A 6449-nucleotide genomic window follows, 5' to 3' on the forward strand; every position below is an offset into this window, starting at 1 on the left:
TAGGATGTTCAGTTCCCCTTTGTTCACTCATCATCAAAACTTCACTGTGATTCTTTTATGTGTCAGGCAACATACTATGGGTTGGAAATATCAGAATGAAGGGACCCGTCTCCTCCCACATACATACCAACTAACAGTCTACCACCTGAGCAAATCTTCCTGCTTACATGGTGGTAGTAAAAGATGGCTAAAGTGCTTCAACTAGCCCAGGACTGTCAAATATGGAGAACAATTAGGTGCACTAAGCAACAGGTCAGCCTGTTGATACTCAAATCCTCGAGATGGCCTGGTTATTTGACCTTGGGCAAGTAATTTATGTCTTTGGTGCCACAGTTTCTCCATCTTAAAAATAAAGATAATAATATCTTCTAGCACATAAGATGATGTGAAGATTTAAAAAGAGAGGATGTGAATGTTTAAAAAGAGAGTACATATTGATTATCTAGAACAATTCCTGACACATGATACGTGCTCAATAAGTGTTAGTGTGTGTCTTTTCTTGCAAAGCTGGCTAGTAGTTATGCTGGCTGGGATTATTTGGATGTAGATGTGATACAGGGATGCAAAAGGTTTATTAAGAAGTAATATCTGTGAAAGGCAATAGAGAAGTAGGATTGAACAAAAGGAGCTATCTCTGCCAGCTAGCCATGGTAGCTATAGCTGCCATCTAACAGCTCTGGAACACAGACTGACCTTTAAAGTCGTCTCAGATTGGGCAGAAATGGCCAGGCCCTTATGCCCACAACTCTGCTCAGGGCTTGAAAAGCAGCCACCCAGAGAAGAGTACAATCTAAGCTCAAAAGCAGAGAGACCCCGAAGTATCATACTCTTGCAGCTGGGCAGCAATTCTTTTCCTAAGAGGAAATGTGAGGAGCATGTAGGTGGCTCAGTCAGTTAAGCATCAGACTTTTTGATTTCAGCTCAGGTCATGATCCCACAGTTCGTGGGTTAGAGCCCCGCATCGGGCTCTGTGCTGAACCTGCTTGGGATTCTCTCTCTTCCTCTCTCTCTGCCCTCCCCTGCTCTCTCTCTCTCTCTCTCTCTCTCTCTCTCTCAAAATAAACTTTTTAAAAATATTTAAAAATAATAGACTTGAGCAGACATCTCCATGTTGGTCATAACAGCCTGTATGGGGTTCTGGCTCAGAAGGATTATGAGGAAGTGCTGGAACTCAATGAGCAAAGGCAAGTGGAGACATCAAGATTAAGATGTAAGCCATGGTTCTTGAACAAAGAGAGTCCCCACCTGCCAAAAATATGCCCTACTCAAGTAGACTGTTTCAAAAGGCTCCTCCACCTCTGAAAAACTCAGTTCTTTACTCCTTCTGCAGTAGTTTCTCTGAGACCCCAAGACTGGCAGGAAATAATGCCAGAACACTGCTGCCCCCCAAATACTGCAGTATATACCATGCTCTTCTAAGAAAGGGGTAAGCTGCCAACTGTCCAGAACTCCAGATTTATAGAATCATTGATCATTGCTCATTGCTCAAGGCCTGACCACCAGCTTTGGTACTGTGAGTCCTTCTTAGAACCTCATCTAAGGCCCAGAGTTTTTCAGTTGCATTCAGACTGTCAGGCCAGCTCTGGAAGAATGACAGCTTGAGTTAGAGCACCACTAATTACTTACACCCAACCTTATTTCAAAATAGATTTAAAGAATCTTCAAAAACAGTATAACTAGGCTAGTTCATCTAACAAAGACTTTTATCTAAATTAATGATGTGCTAGTGCAAGAAACTAACAAAATATAGACAGAGTACAACTGCAGGGAAAGTTTCTGCAGAAAAGAGACTTTGGATAAGAGGAAAATGCTATCAGGGAACAAAATCAGAGTTATCAGCTCAAACAGGTAATGGATCATTTAGCACTTAAGTATTTTCTTGTTTTGCAACTGTGCTTTCAGCAGCAGGGATCTGTGATTTAGTAATAGGGCTCATTTTTGCTGTCCACCGTATTTCATTTATAGGTAAGCACAGTGAGAATCCGGGCTATGGCAGGTGTGTGTTCAGCTGCACCTGCCAGAGAGCAGGAAGGCTGAACAGCTGATGGCAAAATCTAGTTCCAGGTCTCACCTGGTGGCAACCACCTGCAGTGAGGTAAATCTCCTAGGAAGAAACTAAAAGTCTCAATTGCAATTTTAAAGTCTTAAACCTCCAAACTCCAACTGTACAAAGGAACTAAAACAACCCCTAATGTTAATACCTGAATTTAAAGTTCCAAATATGTTTAAATTTTTAAAAAATATGTCTTTATGAAGCATTTTGGTGGTCATGAACAGTGCTAGAATGGAGCTGGCTTCTCAGTTTCATAACTGCTTGCTGACTCTGCAAGAAATAACAAGATAAAGTTGTCCTCTATCCTTGAAGTTCATGAAGCAGATTTACTAAGTTTAAAACCAACACCCCTTGGGATGCCTGGGTGGCTCAGTCGGTTGAGCGTCCAACTTCGACTCAGGTCATGATCTCACAGTCTGTGAGTTCGAGCCCCGCATTGGTCTCTGGTGCTGATGGCTCAGAGCATGGAGCCTGCTTCCGATTCTGTGTCTCCCTCTCTCTCTGCCCCTTCCCTGCTCATGCTCTGTATTTCTCTGTCTCAAAAATAAATAAAAACATTAAGAAAAAAAAATTTTTTTTAAAACCCAACACCTCTCATCCACTATCTGTTGACCCTAACGTCTTCTCTAGGGTTCCGAATCATGGAATCATCACTCTTCTCCCACTTACTCCCCCACCCTCAATTCCCTACATGTCATCAACGTCTCATTGCTTCTTGAGCCCTTTAGGACACTTGCCCCTGACCTTTGTTCCCAACACCCTATAAAAACAGCGGAGCTCAACAAGGACACCCATCAAAATCCCTGGTTTGAGCTTCCCACAGCTTACCTCAGAAATTTAGACTGCAACTCATTCTTTTTTTTTTTTTTAATTTTTTTTTCAACGTTTTAAATTTATTTTTGGGACAGAGAGAGACAGAGCATGAACGGGGTAGGGGCAGAGAGAGAGGGAGACACAGAATCGGAAACAGGCTCCAGGCTCTGAGCCATCAGCCCAGAGCCTGACGCGGGGCTCGAACTCACGGACCGCGAGATTGTGACCTGGCTGAAGTCAGACGCTTAACCGACTGCGCCACCCAGGCGCCCCGACTGCAACTCATTCTTAAGGTCAAGAATGTAAAGGATCAAGAGGTGAACCTTGGGAGAGCTCCAACTAGACTTCTAATGGGATTCTTCCAAAATGCCATAGCCATAGCTTGGGCACCTTTCCCACTTCCAAGCAAAAAGCACCAGGAATACTCTGTGACTCATCCTCAGCAGCTGGTTTGAGGGCACCTGAGCTCCACAGGCTGAACAGGTGGGGGTTATCTTCTCTCATTTATTTGACAGAGTTTTCTAAATAGGCAAGTACTAGGAGAAATGAAAATTACAGTCATGGCTCTTAACCTTCTAAAGATACACAAGGTTAGCTTTGGGCAAATTTTGATCTCGGGACATTGGGCTTTTAAGGCTTTCCAACTTCATTTTTTGACATCCTTTTTACTCTATGATGCTTCTGATTACTACTCCAACTCTCCCCTGACATATACTCCCATATCAGAAAATATCTATGAACATCTGAGAAGGTTTCTCTGACCCCAATGGGGACTAGTTGTTCCCCTCTATGTAATGTTATTGGAACATACTGTAGCCCAACTTATATTGCATTATTGCTGGTTATCCATATATTTGTCCACCTTGATAGACTGTAAGATCCCTAAACGCAGGGACCAAGTACTACCCATCTTAACACAGCACATAGTAAACTAGCTGAAATGTAACTGATTGGTACTGAAGTGTTAGAAGGAAATTATGAAGGAAAATATTGGTATGTTTGGCTATACTAAATTTAAAGATTTATAAAAATAAAGATATCCTTTTACTCATTTAACAAATGAGTAAATTAGATGAAACCAACAATTCACCAAATGCAAATAAACAAATAAAAATAGTCAACCTTACCAGTAGTTAAGAAAATACAGTTATAATTTTTTGAGTTACTGCCAAACACACGCACGCACACACACATGCACGCATACCCTTTTTTAAGAATTTCAATGTACTGCCAGCAGTTTAAGGAGAGTAAGGAGAGGCCTTGTTACCATAGTGTGTGTGTGTGTGTGTGTGTGTGTGTGTGTGTGTGTGTGTGTATTTTGCCCATGTGTGAGAATATTGGCCCTTTAATTTTCATTTAAAATCAGTTTCTTTAAATATTTTAGTTACAAGGTCTCAATAGGGAAGTCGTAGTAGATGCTGCAGGCATTCAGTATTGGTTTCCATTCCTTCCCCCTGATACACCCCCAGACCTTGCTGCTTCACTTAAGATATAGATGAGCACTCTGCACTAAATAAATGGCCTCTAAGTCAAGTGTCAGCAGCCTCAGGCCTGGATGAAAGTTGGATACAAAGATAGGAAGCCCAACAGTTTTTATGACAAGATGGATGCATTTAATCATGCTCCAAGGAATCCCAATAATTATGACATAATGGGCAGTACCACAGAGGTGACATCAGCCATTTCCCCACTGTACTAATAACATGGGGCTGGTTTCCACTATAGCTCATCTGCACCCAGACCTGTGTTCTGCAGAAGAAGAGTCAAGGCCTCACTCCCTAAGGAGTGATAATGCAGGCCCTCCCTAAGGGCCATAATGCAGGAAAGAACAGAACTGTCTCTTCAAGCCATGTGCTTACAGCAATGGAATTTAGAATTTCAAGTCAATCTGAGCCAGTCCACAGAAAGCCTCCCTCACCACAACTCCAACACACACACACACACACACACACACACACACACACACACACAGAGAGAGAAAGAGAGAGAGAGAGAGAGAGAGAGAGAGAGAGAGAGAGAGAGAGAAAGGGAGAGAGACAGAGAGCATGAGAGAGACAGAGAGGTAGAGATACAATAATAATCCTGCATCTAAGAATCTGATCTAAGGAAAAATCAGACATCCAGAATTACAAATAATATGCTTGCAATGTTCTTTGCAATAGTTGGTCGGGGCCGGGGGGGGGGGTTGAAAACAGCTTGTCTAACCATTGGGAAGTGGTTAGATTAACCAAAGTTCATTCAACAACTGAAAATGAGTTTTATAAGAATATTTAGTGATATGAATGAAACTTCATGATAAAAATGTTAAGTGGAAAAATACCAATATTTTTTTAAAGAGGAAAATAGTAAAAACGTTATACAAAAGTCATGTAAGACAAAGTTTAAAAAGGGAATAGCGTATCAATTTGGCAGTTTAGGAAATCAAACTTACCCTCACAAAAGTATTTTTTCTTGAGTGGGGGAGTGGGAGCAGAGGAGAACCCTAGGCTCACTCATCCCACAAATACAACTAGATAACTATTAAATGTCCTAAATACCCCAGAAATCAACCTGAAGTCTGGCAGCACAAACTCAACAACTAACGGTATAGAAGAGGCCACATTGAAGAAGGTAGGTAGTTCAAAGATGTGCTTTGGGAGAGAAATGAATGGTGGCCATTGTGGTGGGAAGGGAGCCATGGTCATGGAGAAGGGTAAGAGATAGACACATAGGGAGTGCATGGGGAAAACAAATCCCCAGAGCAATTGGCTTGGAAAGCAAGAGGGACCAAATTTCATGAGTTCTTGCAATCAATGGGGCTTAAAGCCTGGTGTTCTAAAGATCAGCAGGCTTGGCTCAGGGAGAGCCCAAAGGCACTAGGGCTGCTCTTGGCAAGAAGGAAGGACAAATGGCAATCTAAAGAGCACCTGGGACACACAGAAGGGAGGTTATTCATGCATCCCAGAGAGACAGCATTCTTGGAGGGGGACAGCATTTCCCCTCTGGAAACAAAAGAACTGGAAGATACCATTTCCCTCACCTGTCCCTCAGCATAAACACAGGACCACCTGTGGGAACCAGCACAGGACTGACAAATGCTCCTTAATTTGTTACACCGCCCCCTACGACCCTGTGCTCCAGTGGAATCACCCTTCCTAGTCATGCTTGCCTCAGTCCCAGCGCAGAGGGCCCTATACCCCAGAAGAATAGCCTAAATCCCTGTCAATACCACATCTACTGACTCAGGAGTCTGTGGAGCCTTGGTTCCAGCAGCAGAGGCAACAGGCCTTATTTCACAAGCACATCAAAGAACACCTAGTCAAAACATGTCACATTGAAGCCAGGGACCAGACACTGCCACAACAGGCAGAAAGAGCCTCTGTAGATGACTGACCTGAAGGATAAAGTGGCCAGGACACAACACCAGAGCACATGCAGAACACAATGGAGACATTCTCGGAAGCACCAGGCCCTGGGAACAGGGGACACTACACTGCAGGGCACTACAGAACCTCTTCTTCATAAGGCCATTACCCTCAAGAACAGAAGATGTAGCTGATTTTCCTAACACAGAGAAACAGGCAAAACACTTAGACAAAGTGAG

The sequence above is a fragment of the Neofelis nebulosa genome, chromosome 10 (assembly GCF_028018385.1).
Source record: "Neofelis nebulosa isolate mNeoNeb1 chromosome 10, mNeoNeb1.pri, whole genome shotgun sequence".
In the NCBI taxonomy this organism is placed as follows: Eukaryota; Metazoa; Chordata; class Mammalia; order Carnivora; family Felidae; genus Neofelis; species Neofelis nebulosa.